This window comes from Schistocerca nitens, chromosome 2 (genome assembly GCF_023898315.1).
Source record: "Schistocerca nitens isolate TAMUIC-IGC-003100 chromosome 2, iqSchNite1.1, whole genome shotgun sequence".
Classification (NCBI taxonomy): domain Eukaryota; kingdom Metazoa; phylum Arthropoda; class Insecta; order Orthoptera; family Acrididae; genus Schistocerca; species Schistocerca nitens.
The window spans coordinates 213,040,399-213,062,166 of record NC_064615.1 but is presented as its reverse complement, the minus strand read 5'-3'; the positions used below and the strand labels follow the sequence as shown (position 1 = coordinate 213,062,166).

General features: G+C 44.7%; 1 protein-coding gene across 1 annotated transcript in view; it reads left to right on the top strand.

Moving 5' to 3' along the window:
- Window positions 1-1,041: 1,041 nt before the first annotated feature.
- The window catches only part of LOC126234931 (uncharacterized), a 152,140-nt gene continuing 131,413 nt past the window's right edge, over window positions 1,042-21,768 (top strand). Inside the window, exon 1 of the mRNA XM_049943671.1 lies at window positions 1,042-1,506. The gene's annotated coding sequence lies outside the window, so the exon portion shown is untranslated. The remainder of the gene's footprint in view (window positions 1,507-21,768) is intronic.

Below are 21,768 nucleotides of genomic sequence, written 5' to 3'. Positions count from 1 at the left end.
GGCGATATTCCATACGCACACAATCTGATTACAAGCCGCTTTTAACGTACAGCATCAAAAGCCTTCTGGATATCTGGAATTACGGAATCAATTTGGAATCATTTGACAACACCAATGAACAATTCGTGTGAGTAAAAAGCTAGTTGTGTTTCACAAGAGCGATGTTTTATAAATCTGTGCTGACTGTGTGTCTATACATCGTTCTCTTCGACGTATTTTTTAGTGTTCGAACACAATACATGTTGCAAAATCCTGCTGCATATCGACGTTAATGATATGGGCCTGTAATTGTGGATTACTCCTATCGCCTTCGTTGAATATTGGTGTGACCTGTGCAACTTTCCGGTCTGTGCGTACGGATCTTTCGTTTTGTATTGTAATAGGGGAGGATGTGTCACGAACACGATAAGCGAGTTAGAGGGGCAATCATTGAAACAAAGGCGTTTTCACTGTGGCAAGATCGTCTCTCGAAAATTCCATCACCGTCTTTCTCCTCAGAATACAAAGATATTTTGCTGACTCCGAAGTATATAGGGAGAAATAACCGTGTCATAAAAGAAATGACGGGTCTGACAGAAAGATTTAGGTGCTGCACAGGCAGAAATGAGCATCGTCATAAGAGAAATCAAGGCTCTAACAGGAAGATTTTGATGTTCATTTTTACCACGTTCTGTTCGAGGGTGGAACGTTAGAGAAGTAGTCTGAAAGCGGTTCTATAAATCGTCTGCCAAGCACTAAAGTGTGAATTGCGAAGTAGTCACGTAGATGTAGATGTAGGTACTTCCTTGTAATGGGTTTCTACCGGTGACATAAAACTACCAATATTAATGCTTTAACTTTAACTGGTCGTAAAATGTCTCCGGTTGGTCTTGGAGGGAGGGGATATGTAAGAGTTTGTTCACGGATTTCAAAATTTACTGATAAATGGTAGCCCACTGCGAATCGGCGACAGGCTTTTGAGCGTCGTGTTTTTTCCTGCTGATAGTCGAGGAAATGCGGCGCCAGTTCTGCCTGTGCAGTTTGCCTAGACGGTCGCCGCTATGTGCGACGAGGTCAATGTTACGCGTCAGCTCGTGCCCTGCCGTGCTGGGACGTCGGGAGCCTGTAGTTGTCTTCTCGCTTGACGCTGTCAGGACTGCAGATGCCATTCTTATTTTGTTTGTGGACGTCCGCTGATGCCCCGCAAGTACTCGGCATTACCTGGACTGTTATCGGCTACCAACGCTCACGATGGTACTCCTTTCGCAATAGACCTGTTGTGCTATCCCACTTAAATAAAGCGTTCGTATTCTGCTGTGTGGGTGCTAAGACGCCTTCCTGTTTCCTACATTTTGAGGGATCACACTCAGAAACGTCTCCTAAACGCCTGCAGTACTGAGAGCGCTCACGGCAACTTTAGTGGCTCCTGCTAAACACTGGATCCTGCGTCCACTGCAGAAAATTGGTTTCGATCTGCCTCCGCGTAAAAAAAAGAGCCTTACCGATAGCTGACGCCCTTGACGCGAGGTAAGTCTGTTTCTAGCAGTTATTCCTCTGTTTCATGAGCTCTGTCTTCCTATCTGTGGATTTTGTATCTCTAGCTCTCCCTCTCCCCCCCCCCCCCATCTGCCTCCTTCCCTCTCCCTCACCCTCTCCCTCTCCCTCTCCCTCTCCCTCTCCCTCTCCCTCTCCCTCTCCCTCTCCCTCCCCCTCTCCCTCCCCCTCTCCCTCACTCCTTCTCCCTCTCTCTCCCCCCTTAACCCACTCCCTTCCCTCCCCCTCTCCCCCCCCCTCTCTCTCTCTCTACATCTGCATCAACATCTACATCGATACTCTGCAAAACACCGTACGGTGCATGAGGAGGATACCCTCTACCACTACTAATCATTTCCTCATTTCCTTTACTCTTCCACCTGCAGATAGAGTGAGGCAAAAACGACTGTCTGTATGCCTCCTTATGAGCCATAATTTCTCGTATCTTATCTTCGTGGTCCTTACGCACAATGTAATTTGGCGGCAGTAGAACCGTTCGGCAGTCAGCTTCAAATGCCGGTTCTCTTAATTTTCTCAATAGTGTTTCTCGAAAAGAACGTCGGCTTCCCTTCAGGGGTTCCCATCTGAGTTCCTGATGCATCTCTTTAACATTTAACCTATTGCTCGAACCCACTGGCAACAAATCTAGCAGCCCACCTCTGAATTGCTGTGATGTCTTCCTTCAGTCCGACCTGGAACGCAACCCAAACACTCGAACAATAGTCAAGAATAGATCGCAACAGGGGCCTGTATGAGGTCTCCTTTACAGGTGAACATTCTTTCCTAAAATTCTCCCAATAAACCGAAGTCGACTATTCGCCTTCCCTACCACAGTTCTCATATACTAGTTCCACCTCATGTCCCTTCGCAGCGTTACGCCCAGCTATTTAAACGACTTGACTTAACCACGTCCCTCCCTCTCTCTGTCTCTGCCATTCCTCCCCCCTTTCGCTCTCTCTCTTTCTCTCTGCCTTCCTGTCATATTCCCTGTTCTCCCACTCTCTCTCCTTTCTCCATCCTTCTCTTCCTCCCTCCCCCTTTCTTCTGTTGCTCTCTTTATCTCTGTTTCCCTCGCAGCCATCGCACTCCCAATCCTCCCTTTTCTGTCTTTATGTCTTATGTATTGGCACAGAATATGCTACGTATTTCTCTCATTTCTTGTTTGGTATGCAGTGGATTGGAGCAGTCAACGTGCGCACTTCCAACTCAGATGATAGTGGGATTCACCGTGTACCATGGGTTAGGTTGCCCTTCATTACCCTCATTGTCAGTATCCCGTCAGGATTTCTGAATACCTTCACGTTAATGAACTAAAACACGCCATTCCTTTTCTGATACTAACTATCTGATGCCGCTGCAGAGAACTCTGATTATTAATAAAATCTCTCGTACAAGCTGTGTTCGTATGAAAGTAGCCTAAGGCTCATTCCACAGATGTTACCTCCTCCCCTACACCAGAATTTGAACGAACGCAGATTGTCTCACTTTAGTATTAGGTTTTCACGGCTGATGACATATTCGCGTCCGTGGAAGTTATTTGGGCTTAAACTCACTAACAAACAAATTTTCAGTGTTTAGCCAACTTGCTGGGAAGGAGGTGGAAGTAAAACGCAAGCTGACGAAACGAATGCTAGACGGTATCTCAGTGGGCATGCCGTATCAAGGCAAACATTTGCAGAGCTCTCTTATCGGACTATGACTGGCGTTCCAAAACTTGAAAAGAAAAAGGTACGCGTTTCATGAAAAAATGATTTGACTTACACGTTCCGAGATTAATAAGGGATGTCAACAGCCTGCATTGACCTCGAGGTGCTTCGTCGCACTGAAGGATTTGCACAAAGTGGCAATTCATGCTAAAGGGTTTAGGAAGCTACACTTCCCCTTACGAAAAAAAGAAAACAAGGCCACAGGATCCGTTTCGGACCAGATAGAATCGACAAAACACTCAGAACAGATACATTTTGTTTCACTTGTCAGGAATGTAACCTAAGTATCTCCATCGTCAGCCGTTCGACACCCAGTAATGGATAAAGGTCACCTCTACTTTTTCAATGTTCTGCATTCAGCCGTTCGACACCCAGTAATGGATAAAGGTTCACCTCTACTTTTTCAATGTTATGCATTCAGCAATATACAGGGTGTTTCAAAAATGACCGGTATATTTGAAACGGCAATAAAAACTAAACGAGCAGCGATAGAAATACACCGTTTGTTGCAATATGCTTGGGAAAACAGTACATTTTCAGGCAGATAAACTTTCGAAATTACAGTAGTTACAATTTTCAACAACAGATGGCGCTGCGGTCTGGGAAACTCTATAGTACGACATTTTCCACATATCCACCATGCGTAGCAATAATATGGCGTAGTCTCTGAATGAAATTACCCGAAACCTTTGACAACGTGTCTGGCGGAATGGCTTCACATGCAGATGAGATGTACTGCTTCAGCTGTTCAATTGTTTCTGGATTCTGGCGGTACACCTGGTCTTTCAAGTGTCCCCACAGAAAGAAGTCACAGGGGTTCATGTCTGGCGAATAGGGAGGCCAATCCACACCGCCTCCTGTATGTTTCGGATAGCCCAAAGCAATCACACGATCATCGAAATATTCATTCAGGAAATTAAAGACGTCGGCCGTGCGATGTGGCCGGGCATCATCTTGCATAAACCACGAGGTGTTCGCAGTGTCGTCTAAGGCAGTTTGTACCGCCACAAATTCACGAAGAATGTCCAGATAGCGTGATGCAGTAATCGTTTCGGATCTGAAAAATGGGCCAATGATTCCTTTGGAAGAAATGGCGGCCCAGACCAGTACTTTTTGAGGATGCAGGGACGATGGGACTGCAACGTGGGGCTTTTCGGTTCCCCATATGCGCCAGTTCTGTTTATTGACGAAGCCGTCCAGGTAAAAATAAGCTTCGTCAGTAAACCAAATGCTGCCCACATGCATATCGCCGTCATCAATCCTGTGCACTATATCGTTAGCGAATGTCTCTCGTGCAGCAATGGTGTCGGCGCTGAGGGGTTGCCGCGTTTGAATTTTGTATGGATAGAGGTGTAAACTCTGGTGCATGAGACGATACGTGGACGTTGGCGTCATTTGGACCGCAACTGCAACACGGCGAACGGAAACCCGAGGCCGCTGTTGGATCACCTGCTGCACTAGCTGCGCGTTGCCCTCTGTGGTTGTTGTACGCGGTCGCCCTACCTTTCCAGCACGTTCATCCGTCACGTTCCCAGTCCGTTGAAATTTTTCAAACAGATCCTTTATTGTATCGCTTTTCGGTCCTTTGGTTACATTAAACCTCCGTTGAAAACTTCGTCTTGTTGCAACAACACTGTGTTCTAGGCGGTGGAATTCCAACACCAGAAAAATTCTCTTTTCTAAGGAATAAACCATGTTGTCTACAGCACACTTGCACGTTGTGAACAGCACACGCTTACAGCAGAAAGACGACGTACAGAATGGCGCACCCACAGACTGCGTTGTCTTCTATATCTTTCACATCACTTGCAGCGCCATCTGTTGTTGAAAATTGTAACTACTGTAATTTCGAAAGTTTGTCCGCCTGAAAATGTACTGTTGTCCCAAGCATATTGCAACAAACGGTGTATTTCTATCGCTGCTCGTTTAGTTTTCATTGCCGTTTCAAATATACCGGTCATTTTTGAAACACCCTGTACATACGTGTTTTGTAATGTAATCTACTCATCCTCCGCTAAGTCATCGCTTCTCTTCTCTGTTGGAATCCAACAACGATTTTGTAATCCACCTACTCTTCACTCTCGTTTCTACCTGTCCTGCCCATGTCTTAAACATTCATTGCGCCCTCTGTTCCAATCTGTTGCCTGATCCGTATGTTTTTGTCGTTTCTCTCCTAATAATATCCGACACAGATGTGTCCGTTGCTCGTTGAGTCACAGTGAGTTCATGAATGATTTTCGCATAAATCGAAACTGGAAATTCAAACTGATCATGAACTTCCCTTTTTAGTCAAATCGGAAACATTTTTTTCGAAGTTAGATTTAGTGTATCAAATGTAATCCAACCCAGTTTTATTCTTCTCTTTATTGATTGTCCGAACAATATTGGCAGTTCATCTCCACGGGAGCAAAGAGTAAAATGCTATCTGAAAAACCAAGACGATTCGAATATGTCCACCCAACACGTGTTATTTTCTTGTTTTCGCAACTGAAGGAGCTAAAGGCTTTTCTTCTATTGGTCCTTGTAATAAGGGTATAAGACAATCCGTGTAGTAAGGGTACACAGTCTTCAATCTACACACTTGTGTAACTTCGTACCAGGGTACGACTTAACTAATGCCTACTTTGAATTGTCAATACAAAGTGTAATCTGCAGTACAACGTTTCCAGTGTTGTGATGTCTATATGGGCACGTTCTCAAAGCCAATAAAAATAACTATAATCGTACCCATGCATGCACCTCTCTGTACAATGGAAATCGACGGTGACGAATACCTTTCTTCAGACTCCAAAAATTTGGAAATCGAATGGGAAGAGATCATGAATGTATGGAGGAAACAAACTTGGCAACATGTGGGCCTTCACATGCTTTTCGACTAACGCTGCATAAGTTTCGCTGCGAAACCCTCACACATCCTCCGTACATTCACGATCCCTACGCATCCCATTTCCAAACTTTCGGATCCCTGGAGAAGGACATTCGTGGCCGTCAATTTGCTTCGAACGAAGAGGTGCACGCCTGGATACGGTTATGGTCCTGCAAGCGCAAACTTTTTTCCACGAAGGCACTGACCGTCTTGTCTCACTGTGGAATAAACTTATTAACAATTATGACGATTACTTTTGAAATAATAAACAGTTTACTTACTTTTTTTACGGTTCCGTGCCTCACTCGGTAAAAAAAAGGAACCATTACAGGGCCACTTTGTTGTCCTTCTGCCTGTCCGACTGTTAAAAACCCTTTTTGTCAGGAAAAGATGGACATATTAAGTTGAAATTTACGTAGTAAGATCTGTAGTCCCTTGGTGGCACAATAAATGTAAGATTCTAAGTCAGTACAGTCAAAATATATGGCTATTTATGTCGTGTATTTTGATAGTCGCGAATTCGCTCATCAAAATCAATAGGGGTCCTCCCGTTGACTGTAATCATGAAATTTGGCGATAAGCAAGGTTTCACAGTAAAACTAAAGGATAAGAAATTAGAATATTGTTAATCTATAATTACATCACACAAAAATATTTTTTTTGCCATTTATTATCCGACTTCAAACTTAAAATTAAAATCTGATAGAATTAAATTTTCCTCGAGGCATTTTAGTCTCAGCTTTATGATAATGATGGAAGGTCAAGAAATGAATTAAAATTTTTGCTGTTACTTGGACTTGAACCCAGCTGTCCATACTTGCTAGGTAGGTTCGCTAGCCGCCAGAGCGCCACAACACAAAGGCTGCACGGACTAGACTAGTCTATTGCCCTCCCTAACACAACCTACAGTTCATATCTACAGCTTCTTTTCTCCTTCTTTGATCGTCACTACTGCCGAGGCTCTCGGGTATTGGAATAGCATCCCAGAGTTGTATGTAATTTAATTCTATCAAATCTATAATCACCTATACCTGAGGTACAGGCAGGATGTCCCCATTACATCCAATGCTGGGACGCTACTCCAACACCGGAGAGCCTCGGCAATAGTATGACTGTCTGAGAAGGGGATAATAAGTGAAGATGTGAACTGAAGTTTGTGCTATGGAGGGCACTGGACTAGTCCATGCAGCTATGTCAGATATAGCGCTGTGGTGCTCTGATGGCTAGCGTACCTGCCTAGTAAACAAGGAGATCTCGGTTGAAGCCCTGGCCATGACGAAAAATTTATTTCATTTCCTCAACTTCCATCATTACCGTAGTTAAAGTTACAACATTCTCGAGAGTCTTGGAATTCCCAGGGACGATATCTTGCCAGTATCAATGTCGGTAACAGGCAAAAATAGTCGAGATTCCCTGTTCCCAGGATGGATGAGCTGTCTGTATACATAATTACGTTTGTACGGAGCCGTAAGAGTGCGGGTCGTACCCGTACCAGGCCATTTTATTTCCATCTATTTCGTTTTCATTTGACTGCCGCTTGTAGTGCCAAACCTAGGCCGTAATCTGAGGAACAAATTTGTGAGCATGTATGTCTGGAGAATCGAAGTGTTGGAAATGTGGTGCTGTAGAAGGTTTTTTTAAAAAAAGTACTCCACAATCCATCATATAGTAGGGTCATCTTGTATCTATCTGCAATCACTCAACGATGAATCTTCCCATATACCGCTGCATCATGAGCAGACAGTCGCAGACTGTGCTTGAGGAGGTTTATGTGGCAAGTAACTTTACGAAATGAGTGCTGGCCTATATCTCAAGTCAGCACCCTGTATCATGGTAAATATTTGCACAGCTCTCTTATCTGAATCTGCTGGCATTCCAAAATACGCTATGAAGTATGTGCGTGGTACACGAAAAAATGATCTGAGTTAGGCATTTCGAGTATGAGAACCAACGCCAGAAGTCTGTGACCCACTTATTTCAACAGACTGAACACAGTAATCATGATGCACCCAAAAGTAAGTCGTGTAAAAGTGTTGCTGTTATTACACTTCCTTAAAAATGTAGGCCAAAGTTCATTATATAGGATCCGCTTCAAAACACATGGGATCGACAGAAAACTAAAATCAAAGAAAATTTACTTATATATCAAGCTTGTGACCATCATCATCATCGATGCGACATCCTGTGAGAGGTAAAGGTCTGCTTTACACGTTTTAATGCACCATGGTCAGCGACATACGTTCTTGTTGTTACATCATGTTTTCCCAATGTCTGCGTCACATCTTCTGCCACGTCAACATCTTGTTCTTTTCTTATCTCTTTAATTATGGTACGGAACGTTCTTGAATCATATATATGCTTTCGGCTTGCTACATTCCCCACACACCTGTTCATTCTCATTACGTCTGCTACTCTCCTCTATCCGCTAGTACTTGTTCCCTACTAGTATAAGTGACGATCAAAAATTTCGCTTTGAGGGCGTCGCTGCAGCGTATACGCAACGATGCGCAACTCCGGTCCGGTTATATAAGCACCGATATGTGGGCACGAGTTTAGTGTGGTATTCGTGTCTTTCTGGCGTGCGCGCAGTAAACGCCGAAACGCAGCCTACTGCGACGTTGTTACCATATGTATCCAAAAGGGGCCAACGTGCTGTTAGTCTTTCCTTGGTTGACGAAGAAAAACAAACGGGAGACATTCACCAGAGAAAAAGAATATGCATGGGGCAACACATTTGTCGAAAAACGCCGTCTTGGGATGGTGCGCCAGGCTCCGTGCTGTTCGCGATTCGACAGCGGGCTCTAGTCGACCTTGGAGTCACACAGAAGTGACGCCAACTCAACTGGGATACACTCGAGCAGCCCTGATCTCTCCCCAAGCGATTGTCACACCTTCGCTCCCCTAAAAAAGACCTTGTATCGTCGACCATTCCTGTCGACCAGGATGTGCAGCAGGCGGATGCGCAGAAGGGCACAGTGTTTTACCAAGCAGGTTCCTTAAACCCGGTGCGTTGGCACGATGATTGGCTTCCGGCGATTTTGCCTGGTTTGCATGCCGATTCTCAATCCAGTATGTAATGGAAGAGATATGTATTAACCATGGGTGACTGGAACATATTAGTAGGGGAAGAAAGAGAAGATAGAATTGCAGAAGAGTGTGGACTTGGTAGAAGGAATGAGAGAGGTGCAAGACTGAATGAGTTCTGCGATAAATTTCAGCTAGTAATAGCGAATACAGAGTTTAAAAATCACAAGAGGGAGACGTGTACTTGGAAAAGATGGAAAAGACTCGGAGATACTCGAAAATTCCAGGTGGATTACATCAAGGTCAGACAGAGGCTATTGGGTTACGAGTAGAAGGCGTACCCAAGAGCAGACCACGGAAATTGTACAGATAAATACAGACAAAGAAGATAACTGCATTGAAAATCTTGGGTTACCATCAAGACTTTACTGCTAAGTTAGCAAGTCATTTGAGTTTCCATTTTTTGCAAACCATTAATGTTGCTGCATGCCCTACCGTCCAGTAGATCACGATTTAGCTGTGATGAGGAGACTGCAGTTTTTTAGAGAATCGTCCGGAAGAGTCACTGTAGAAACATGTGGGGTACTGTAGCACTGAGGAATGATGATGTCCGTCTGAAGTTATCTAAGACTGAAAAATACTTAAACCTAACTAACCTAAGGACATTACACACATCCATGCCCGCGACAGGATTCGAACCTGCGACCGTAGCAGCAGCACGGTTCCGGACTGAAGCGCCTAGAACCGCTCGGCCACAGCTGCCAGCTCTAAGCCTGAAGATACTGCGATAATGAATACCACAATAGTCGTTTCAGGTGGAGAGGAACAGACCTATGTGAAAAGAACAACCACGGAAATTGTACAGATAAATATAGACAAAGAAGATAATTGCATTGAAAATCTTGGGTTATCATAAAGAGTTTACTGCTATGTTAGCAAGTCATTTGAGTTTCCATTTTCTGCAATCAATTAATGTTGCTGTTACCGTTCAGCATGCCAGCCAGACCCTAAAATTTCTTTCTCTTTTCCTCTGCTTCCCTTCCACATATCGCTCTACGACCTTTCTTATAAGCTTCTCCTTTTTTCTTACTGCATGTCAAATCCAGTTATTTTGCTTCTTTTTATTACGTACATTCAGTAATTGTCTTTGATCTCCCATTTTACTCAGTACCTCTTCACTTTTCACTCTATCCATCTAACTTTTACTTTCCGTCCTCCTCCTATCCGCATCTCAACAGCCCCTCTTTCTATCTTACTGTCCATGTTTCAATACCCCAGTAGGTGGATACACTACACAAAACATTTTATTAGTCTTTTCTTCATATCTCTGTCCATACTGATCGAGAAAAACCTCTTTTTCTCACAAAATGTCTCTTTCGCTCTTGATATCCTAATTTCAGTTCTATTGTTGCTCTTCGTTTTGTAACAGAAGTAATACTTCACTTCATCGGAGAAAGAAGGAAGCCCAAAAATGTTCAGGAGAAGTTAAGGGGTAAAGTGATATACGTCACTTAAATAAATAGGAACTGCAAGGAAGCGAAGGCGAAATGGCTGCAGTAAAAATGCGAAATAGTTAAAAGGTAATGGCCGTCGGAAGGATTGATTCAGCATATAGAAACGTCAAAGCAATTTTCGGTGGAATAAAAAAAGAACTCGTCAACATTTTGATTACAATAGAAATTCCACTGTTAAGTGCAGAAGAGAGCGTAGATGGGTGGAAAGGGTACACTGAAGGCCTCTAAGAGGGCGAGAATCTGTGACGAAAAAGACATGTCGACATGGACGACATAGGGACCGGATGTTAAGACTTTAGCAGAGTTTTTGAAGGCTTTCGACCAAATAAGGCGGAAGGCATTGATAATATTCCTTCGGAGTTTCTAAAGCCATTGAGGGAATTAGCCACCAAATGGCTGTTCAAATTGATTTGTAAAATCCATGAGTCTGGAGACAAATAGTCAAACTTTCGGAAAAACATCACCCCGAAGTTTGTCAGGGAAGATAAATGATTGAAGTATCGCAAAATCACGAGAATAGAAAAGAAAATTGAGGATCTGTTATATGACTATTAGGCTTTAGAAAAGGTAAAGCCTCAGCGAATTGTCGACGTAGAAAAAGCGTTTGACATGTCAAGTGGTATACGATGTACGAAAAGCCGAAGAAAATAGGTTAAGCTATAGAGACAGAGAAGTAATATGCAATGTGTACAACAAGCAAAAAGGAAAAAGTAAGAATGGCAGACGAAGAACCAAGTTCTGTGATTAGGAAGGATATGGGAAATAGTGTTCGAAGTATGAGTCGAAGAAGCAATGCCGGGAATAAAGGAAAGCTTCATGAGTGGTATCAAATTTCAAGGTGAAGGGATATCAATGACTGAGTTTGCCATCCTCAGTGAAAATGACGAAGAACTGCAAGACATGCTTAATAAAGCCGACCGCTGTGGTCGAGCGGTTCTAGGCGCTTCAGTCCAGAACCACGAGGCTGCTACGGTCGCAGGTTCGAATCCTGCCCCGGGCATGGATGTGTATGTTGTTCTTAGGTTAGTTAGGTTTAAGCAGTTCTAAGTCTAGGGGACTGATGACGTCAGATGTTAAGTCCCATAGTGCTCAGAGCCATCTGAACCAATCTATCACAATTTGAGAACAGTGATGGCCATACCTACAACACTAGAAGCAAAAAATGACCTTTACTACCTATTGTTAAAGCTGACTCAGAAAGGAAGTCAAGTGGCTCAGAAAGGAACTGAAAATACAACAACAAAAATTCTTGATCGTTTGGCAAATAACATGTCTGACAGGAGCGAAGCAAGTTTTAAATCTAAGGACTACAAATATTGAAGCGTAAATGAATATTAACACAAATCATGTATAAATATCTTGTAAACTGACTCGTTCAACATCATTTCGATAAAAGAATCGTTCAAATGATCTGTGGAACATGTAACTAACTAATTAAATAATATAATATTAATGTTTTGTTGTTCGACTCTGGCAAATCGATTAAATATCTAGGCTGAACGAGCACGTCTGTTCTGCCGCAGGTACGTCTAATGGGCGATCACAGTATTTACTGGGGGAGTTCTGATAAAGTGTAGCCCATCTACAAAGGATGACCGCGTATAGTACGCTTGTACGGCCTATTCTTGAGATCTGCTCGAGTGTTTATGATCCCTAGCAGGTCGGACTGAAGAAAGATCATCAAACTAATTGAGAGGCGTGTTGATAAACGTGTCACTGGCCGATTCACTCAGTACGCAAGTGTTAGAGAAATACTCCTTGAGCTTAGATGGGAATCAATGGAGGGGAAAAAAGACATCTGAGGAAATTTAAAGAACCACCATTTGCAACAGACTGCAAAGAGACCCATTATTATACGATTAAACTATTGGCCATGAATCACTGGAAACAGTAAAAATTGTAAAGTATGCAGCAGTAACCGCCTGGAGCGACCCAATGTGGAATGGCCACACAAAACCAGCAGTTGGTAAAGCACAGTACAGGCTAAGAATCATGGCCTGAATCAAGGAAATCTACGAAAGAGTCGGCTTACAAAACACTTCTTCGACAGACGCTTGAGTATTGTCCGTCAGTTTGGAACACTTACGACGCTGGATGAACAGAAGATATACACAGGACCCAACGAAGAGCGGTACGTCTCGCCACGGGGCAGTGTAGATGCTTAACAAACTTCGGTGTCAGGCGTTACAAGAGAGGAGTAGTGCATCACACAGTGGTTTACTGTTGAAATTCCAAGTGCGTACTCTCCACGAAGAGTGGGACAACGTATTTACGTTCTCCCAACTACGTCTCGCGAAATGACCACGACGCGAAAATCAGTGAAAGCAGAGCTCGTACGGTGGTTCATCAACAGTCGATCTTCACGCGTCCCATTCGCAAGTGGAATAAGCATGGAAAACGATGGTGGGAAATGACGGTGGTACCACAAGTATCCTCCGTTATACACCGGAGTGTGGCTTGCGTGAGTGTAGACGTAGAATCGAAAGCAGGTGCTGTATGACAGGCGTAATGCAGACAATTTGAAGGAAAGAGAACATTTATGCCTTGAAAGCGTGAAAAATGGGAATTTCGTTGTTAACGCGACTGTTCACAAATAACCAGGACATCAGAGTTCGAAAGCCGTTTTACCACAGATCTTCGTTAGTGAGGACATAATCATATCACAGCAAGGTTTGCTTTTGTAAATTGATTTCAGTGCCACATGTCGTGCTATTACGGTACAGTGATTTCATCTCCATTCGCTTAATGTCGGTGATATTAATTTAAAGGGTAAATGAATGTGAGTTTTAGAGCAGGACAAAAATGGTTCAAATGGCTCTGAGCACTATGGGACTTAACATCTATGGTCATCAGTCCCCTAGAACTTAGAACTACTTAAACCTAACTAACCTAAGGACAGCACACAACACCGAGCCATCACGAGGCAGAGAAAATCCCTGACCCAGCCGGGAATCGAACCCGAGAACCCGGGCGTGGGAAGCGAGAACGCTACCGCACGACCACGAGATGCGGGCAGAGCAGGACATTTAGATGAAGCTAGACAGTGATTGACGGTAATGGATGAAGTAAAGAAAATAAGAGCAAATTGCAGTTTCATCCTCAGTTGAATTACTGTGAAGCGCAGGTATTCAATTGGCAAAGCATCATTTAGTTGAATCATTGAGTTTTAACCGAATCTTTGCGAACTGACTGCAATAAATCGTAGTTAATAAATCTGAGGATGACCTAAAAAGGCTCGAAACCGGTTATCCAATAAAATAAAAAGTGACCGAGACAATGTTTGTCTTTCTAGGTATTGGAAGTTGTCACCGTGCTCTATGTACATTATGTCTTCAATGGTATGTCAAGAAAAGGAGTCTGAAAAATAATCGGCGTAAGTTTTCTACCGGGCGAAGTGACGCAGACGTCAAGACACTGGACACTCATTCGGGAAGCATGCTGACCAACTAAAGCCTTACGATGAAAGAATGCCTCTGAAATACCTCATGATCGAGCGGCGAAATTTTCTGGCACGACCAGAATTATTTATAGTCACTAACAGTGCAAAGCATACACATTGTCTCTTCTATTTTGCTGGCGCATTTCCGTTTACCACTGGACATTTTGTCTGAAATGAAATGCATTTTTAAACCGTCCTCACAGATTTTCTCCTGGTAATTCAGCCAGTTTGATAATAAATCAGCAAGTGCTCAATTTATTCGAACGTTAAGAAGGAAGGCCGTTGTTGAGTTCTAGGAATAGCTGGGCGCGACCCCAGAGCGATATCGTGTGTTTGATCATCATTTAATTTACATGGAAATTTTCAACTGATCTTTTTTCTTATTTTTTATGCGGTATCTGTGTACAACGAGGTTTGGAAAATGAAAAATGATATCTAATTTCAGCAGTCTTCGTCATTGGGCGGCAAACCGGAGTCACAGTTTCTTAAATATTTGGTGCGCGGTGTGTTATTACTGTTCGAGGCTTTATCAAGACCAGTTTCGCAATAAGAAGCGTTCTCAGTACTTCTCCTTCAAACAGGTTAGACCTCATTATTCCAGTTTGTAGGACTGCCTGAGATTAGTGGAAAACAGTACATTTGTGATTCATTATCAAAGTAAAACCTCTACCTTGATTTCTGCCTGTGCCATGAAATGCAGACAAGGTGTTAGATAGTTACGCGGGTGTCAGACAACAGATCAGTGGATACGGGTTGGAATCCCAGCTTGGTTCTAACAATTTTTTACTGTCACCGATACTTTACCTGCAGTAATATCATTACTATGTGATAAAAAGTCCTTCTGCACGCTTATTGTATGAGACGATTTTTGTATGGTTAAGACAACCTCGTCTTTGAGGGAACTCCGTTAAGTAGACAGCTTGTAAGGTACCCGTTATTTGCGGATAGAGAGCATTTTACTTTATTTCCAGTGTTGCTATTTCACATACATGAAGTGAATGTATCAGCGCCGAAGTACATACGGAGTAGGGAGCAAGCGGTAGGTTCCGACGCTGTCTAGCAAAGGCCGTTGGCCATCTGGCGCATTCAGAACCAGTAGGATGAGGTGCCAAGGCAGAAATCGCTCGTGACGTCAGCAAAGAGCTACGTAGGAAAAGTACGTTCATTCTGTTGGGAGTCACGTATCTGTTCTTGATAAATATTTGCTAACAAAAGTTTCCTTTTGCCACTCAGACATTAGGAGGAATCTACGGGTCACAATTTTACGATGCCAGGAAACGTTGGTATTAATAAAAATTGATGAATAACTTTGGCATATCAAAAGACGTACGATCTTATACGAAATATACCGATTGTACGCTCAAGTTAAGACTGTGCGCCATATTCTGCAGTCGTCGATAGGATGCCTTTCGACCTAGTAATGCAGTAGACCATGCTCTCGTGCGGTTAGTAGTTAGCTTATACTCAGTGCGAACAAGTTCATTTTGCGTTGTTTCTTATATAGACGCACTTTAATGCCATCCCGTGTAAAAATCATTTCCACAAAAAAAATTCTTTCCGCTTCATTACGTAAAACGTAGACAGTAGTATTGCACTTTCAGAAGCCGACGGCTCTGCAAGAGGATATAAAACTACGAGAGCATCTCGGCTCACTAAGTCATTTAGAGGACGGACTGGCATAATCGTCGCCAAACCCGGCTGGAAAATCGTGTCCAGTTATACTGCACGCCCGTTAAGTCAGCGTCTACGGACCCACCGGCTAAACTGAGACGTCTCTGGAGGTTTGAGTACGACTGGGGGGTTGTTGCATGCTGCATTTTTCATCTTGTTATTTTGAACAAACTAGTTATTTCTTCGCAGTAAAATTGGAATCGGTTCTTTATCGATAACGTGCTTCATTAGCAGCATGATGTGGATGCTAATAGACGTACTGAAACGAGGAGACCTCCAACAAACATCTTGCGAACCTAAACTCGCCCTGTTCACTCATGAGATAAAGAGCGCCGTAGACAAAGTCGTTCAGGTTGGTACTGCGTTGATTTCCAGGTGGCACTCGATACAGTTCCGCACTTCCGCTTGGTGAACAAAATGAGCTTGCTAAGTATCGGATTAGATTTATGACTTTATACAGGACTTCCTTGCAGATAGAACTGAACACGGCGTTCTTAACCGCACAGAACCGACAAATTTAAAAGTAATTTAGGGAGTGCGCCACGGGAATGTTATGTTATAGCAGCACCACATTCTGACCATGATAGGCCAGTAGGGACCGACCGACCGCCGTGTCATCCTCTGACAAATGCGTCATGCGGCTGAGGTATGGAGCGGCATGCGTTTGGCATATCACTCTCCCAGTTTATATAGAGCATATCCAGAGAAGAGAAGCGTGTTTCGTCACAGGATGGGCAGTTACTTTCTCCCACATGTCTTCCAAAATGACCACAACGAGAAAATGAGAGAAATTTGAAGAGGTCGTCGAAGCCGTGGGGAGAGGTTTCTAGGCCCGAAGCTTGTTTTCAGTAAGTGTAGACCAATTGGCATGCCACAGCGATAAAATGCGCTGACAAATGACCCTGCTAAAATCAGATGAAGGCACACAACGAGAAGCTGTCCGAGGCTGGAGGACCGCAGCCTTGGCCGCGGCATCTGCAGCTTCGTTCCCAGGGATACCGACATGGCCAGGAACCCACATGGAGGTAACCGGAGAACCGTCGTCCGCCAGCTGCTGAAGAGAGCGTTGTATCCGTTGCACGAATGGGTGAACCGGATACGGATCACTGAGGCTCTGGATGGCGCCCAGGGAATCAGAGCAGATGACATAAGCAGAATGTCGGTGGCGGCGGATGTAAAGAACAGCCTGATAGAGGGCAAATAGCTCAGCTGTGAAGACCGAACAATGGCCATGGAGCCGGTATTTGAAACTGTGTGCCCCGACAATAAAAGAACACGCGACACCGTCGTTGGTCTTAGAGCCATCTGTATAAATGAAGATCGTATTAATGAACTTCGAAGTTCGACAAACCGCGAGCGGTATACCGAAGCTGGGGTAACCTCCTTTGGGAGCGAGCTGGAGCCAAGGTGGCGTTTGGCTTTCGCCCACTCTAAAGGTTGCAGGGAGTGAAAAATCAAGGTGCTGAAGGAGGCGACTAAAGCGAACTCCAGGGGGTAGCAGGGCAGATACATACAACCCCAACTGACAGTCGAGAGAGTCATCAAAAAAGGAACGATAAGACGGGTGGTCGGGCACTGATAATAAAAAAATTGGCTCGAAGCACTATGTAACTTAACATCTGAGGTCATCAGTCCCCTAGAACTTAGAACTACTTAAACCTAACTAACCTTAGGACATCACACACATCCATGCCCGAGGCAGGATTCGAACCTGCGACCGTAGCGGTCTCGCGGCTCCAGACTGTAGCTCCTAGAACCGCACGGCCACTGCGGCCGGCCATTGATAATAGCCGACAGGCATACCGACAAAGGAGTATATCGCGCCGGTAGGTTAGTGGCAATTCACTGGCTTCAGCTCCCATAATCCAGCACTGCAATACTAGCAAAAAATGGTTCAAATGGCTCTGAGCACTATGGGACGTAACATCTGAGGTCATCAGTCCCCTAGAACTTACAACTACTTAAACCTAACTAACCTAAAGACATCACACACATCCATGTCCGAGGCAGGATTCAAACCTGCGACCGCAGCAGCAGCGCGGTTCCGGATTGAAGCGCCTAGAACAGCTAGGCCACAGCGACTGGCAGAGGGAGATTGTAGTACCAGAATTACGCTCCTCCACAAAGCGTAACGTGGCTTGTGGTTTATAGATATAGATGTAGACCAATGAATAAGCTTTCGTGTTATGAGTTACACGTGCTGGGAATTACAAACCAGCGTAATATTCTTCTGAACTGATGAGACATATTGCCAGACTGGTTAGTCGTGTTGTTTAAAATATAAGAGCAGTCGTCTTGTTTGATTCGAGATAGCGTTCGGAGTTTCTTGTCGCACAGGGAAATTTTTCTCTCTGTTCTATACGAGCAACAGATTCTGGAAATCACAACATTCAACATACAATGGTGGTTCAAGTCAGCGAGCTAATTTTGTCACTGTCGTCCTTCAGTTTCGTTCTTTCTTTCGTTGTCGTAAGTAGATGTAATAAGACACTATCTATGCTAAATGAACAAGTCCTGTTTTTTCCGCGCCCCGATTAATTGATTTACGAATGTCGGGTACGATTTACCACATCAGCTCAACCGAAAACACACTTTATTAACGTTCACAATGTGGAAAAATGTAGGGAGGGTTGTGATACAAACACTACACAGGTTGGTTGGTTGATCTGGGGGAGGGGACGAAACAGCGAGGTCATCGGTCCCATCGGATTAGGAAAGGATAGGGAGGAAAGTCAGTCGTATCCTTTCAAAGGAACCGTCCCGATACTTGCCTGAAGCGATTTAGGGAAATCAAGGAACACCTAAATCAGGATGGCCGGATGCGGGTTTGAACCGTCGTCATCCTGAATGCGAGTCCAATCCGCTAACAACTGCGCCACCTCGCTCGCTACTCGTTTAATTCCAGTAAGAATTCCTACACATACTGTAACATTTCTCTTGTTAAATGAGAACGCTTGCTGTACTCTGTACATTAAGAAATACAACGCCAAACTTGTTTTCTTCATTTGCAGTATCTCGTCGCCAGTAAATTCGACGTGAAAATGCTTAGAGGCTGTTAATCGCTACCAGTAATTAAACACGCCAAAACAGCTAAAGGCGATGGTCTCGGAAAGGTTTGGATCACTGTGTCTTAATAGCCATTATAAGGAGGGTGTACGCGAAACGTATTACCGATTATTGTAACAATAGAACCAGGGCGGCGTGGCGACAATATCGCACCCGGTTTCCGCGGAAACGGCCGCTCAACAGAGCCGCAGTGGCTATATAAGGCGACGCGCTGTCCCTGAAATTCAGTCGAGTCCGGCGGCAGGAGAGGGCAACACGGGGTGGCGGTCTCTGCGACTTGTCATCTGAGTTTAGCCAAGTCTGTGACTCCACAGGCTCGTCGGCGAACCCGCGTCTGCGGCTCTTCACATCTACGGCTCACACGACTGCACGTTGGCGACTTACCGCGTCGGTGGTCGACACATCTGTTTGGGACTTCTCTTCTGTCACTTCTATGTGTGTGGCACAGTGCGTCTGGGACTCTACCATTTGTGCTACAGAGTTCTGACATAGAAATATTTTGTGACTGCTTCTCTAAGACTCCTACGTTCCTGAACTCTACTTGTCTGTGAACCAAGTCGTTGAGGACTAAGCTGAGCGTCTCAGAATCTTCGCCAGCTGTCTGCGGTCTGTGAGTCTGTACTATGCATTCACAAGTCTATGCACCCGCGACTCGGCACCACGCGTCCGCGAGTTTTCGCTGCGCATCCTAGAGCCTGCGATAACGTCCACGAGTCTACACTGTGTGTCCACGAGCTTACGTGATGCTTCGTTCAGGAGAACACTGCGCGAGTGGACAGAAAGCGTAGTTCGTTGACGTGTAGCGTAGGCTGCGTAGCGTAAATTCGTGGACTTGTAGTGGAGTCGCGGACGCTTAGACTTGTTGATGCATCGTACAGACTTGCAGATCGCGGACTGGTAGCAGAGATTCTCTGACGCGGAGCATAACGTCCCCAACGACTCGAATCACCGGTGTGTAGAGCAGACATGGAGGAGGATTAGGTGTGTGGTCCTAAATGTGAGTCACAACCCTGTAGGCAAAACTTGTAGTGTCCAAGATGTACCGCTACAGACATGTAGGAGTCAGAAGAGCAGTCCCAGACAGATGTGTTGAGCCACAGGCGCGTAAAGTCGCCAACGCAGTCATGCAGTTGTGTGAGCCGCAGATGTGAAGAGTCACAGACGCGAATCCATCGACGAATCTGTGGAGTCACAGGCTTGGCTACACCCAGATGAAAATTCGCAGTTGCCATCACCATGTGTTGCTCTCTTCTGCTGCTGGACTGGATTAACTTTCAGGGGGCAGCGCGACACTACACTACGGGCCGGCGGCAGTCTGCTACGCATCGACCACTCTGCGGGACACCTCATCGACACCACGCGACATCTGCTCAGCGTCGCTGCCCCCTGCAGTGCCACGAGATATCTACGGGCAGCTGGCCCCTCAGTTCCGACCAAGGTTTTTGGGAGGTTTTCCTTGGTTGTAAGGCGAATGCCGGAACTGTATACCCCCTCCCATCGACACAAAAAAGTGGAAAAATAAATTCTAAAACCTTACTTCCTCTTGTCTTTTTATTCAATTTTGATGTAAGTAGAGTAATAAGTGACAATATTTACTGTACCTGTAATTACGGTGTATAGCTGGCTGACTGCATTGCTGAAGCTGTAGTATGTAAAAGGAGAGATCAGTGGACACACTTCAGTTGCGAGGGTACAGTGGCACACAGATTTCAGTTCAAACACACACACAGAGAGAGAGAGAGAGACGAAGACAGATATAGCTAGAGACACACACAGACGCACAAAGAGAGACGAACACACACACACACACACACACACAGAGAGAGAGAGAGAGAGAGAGAGAGAGAGAGAGAGAGAGAGAGAGAGAGAGAGGAGAGAGAGGGAGAGAGATAGAGAGCTTTCAGAAAGGTCGAACAAAAGGGACAGCAAAATTGTCTTTTGTTTGTATGCCTTCGTAAAGTTAGTTACATTGTGACATCTGCCTAATATCTTTCCCGCTGCTGCTTGATACCCTTTCTTATGATATAATATCAACAAACTGCAGACGGATTCCAGTCCTGACTGGCAATGGAGGAAAAAGGTCCTATGAACCCGGAAATGCATCGTTGTGTCGGTAGATGTTCCTCTGACCACGTGCCGTGTGCTCCTTGTGTCTTGCAGGCTGCGCGACTGACTCAGCGTACTGTAAGCAGCAGAACGGTCTGGTATTCATGTCGGGAAATCAAACCGAGATGGAGTTTGTGTACGGCCATGCAGATGCTTGTGTACGGCCATGCAGATGCAAACGGTCAAGAGGCAGTAATGTGATAACAAAACAAAGAGTCCTCACAGACACGAAGCACGTCACAAAACATTTCAAGCCCTTTTTGGGCGTTAGGGCTTTGTATGTTCATTTCAGACAGACGAACCTGCAGGGAGGCGGTGGACTGTGCGTACACCAGATTTGGAGGACCAGGTTGTACACGATATTGAGACAAACCACAGTACACGCTCCAGGCCACTGTCCCACCAACTTGGTGTAAGCTAAAGAGCGATTACGTGTATCCTGCATGACAACCACTACCATCCCTATCACCTCCAGCGAGTGCAACGATTACCAGCAGCGGATTTACCTCTATAGGAAGGATTCTGTGAATGGTTTTTGCAGAAGACCATCGCAATTATGGGATTTCTGTCATCAGTCCTCTTACCGACGAAGCAACCTTTACCAGAACTGGCATCAGTCTGCATAGTCATCTGTGGGCTGCAGACAGGGCAAGTGACCAAAGGAACTTTCATTCGTCAGCGCCATCTATCGCGGTAATGATGCATTTCCGAAATCATGTTCATAGGAATACTTTTCCTCCGTATCCAGTCAGGAATCTGTCACTTTAGTTTGTCGATTTAAAATTATTGTTCACTCTGTATATTCAGCGAAAGCTTTTAGTAATATTCCACTGTTCAGAGCTCATCGAAGCGTCAGATTTTATC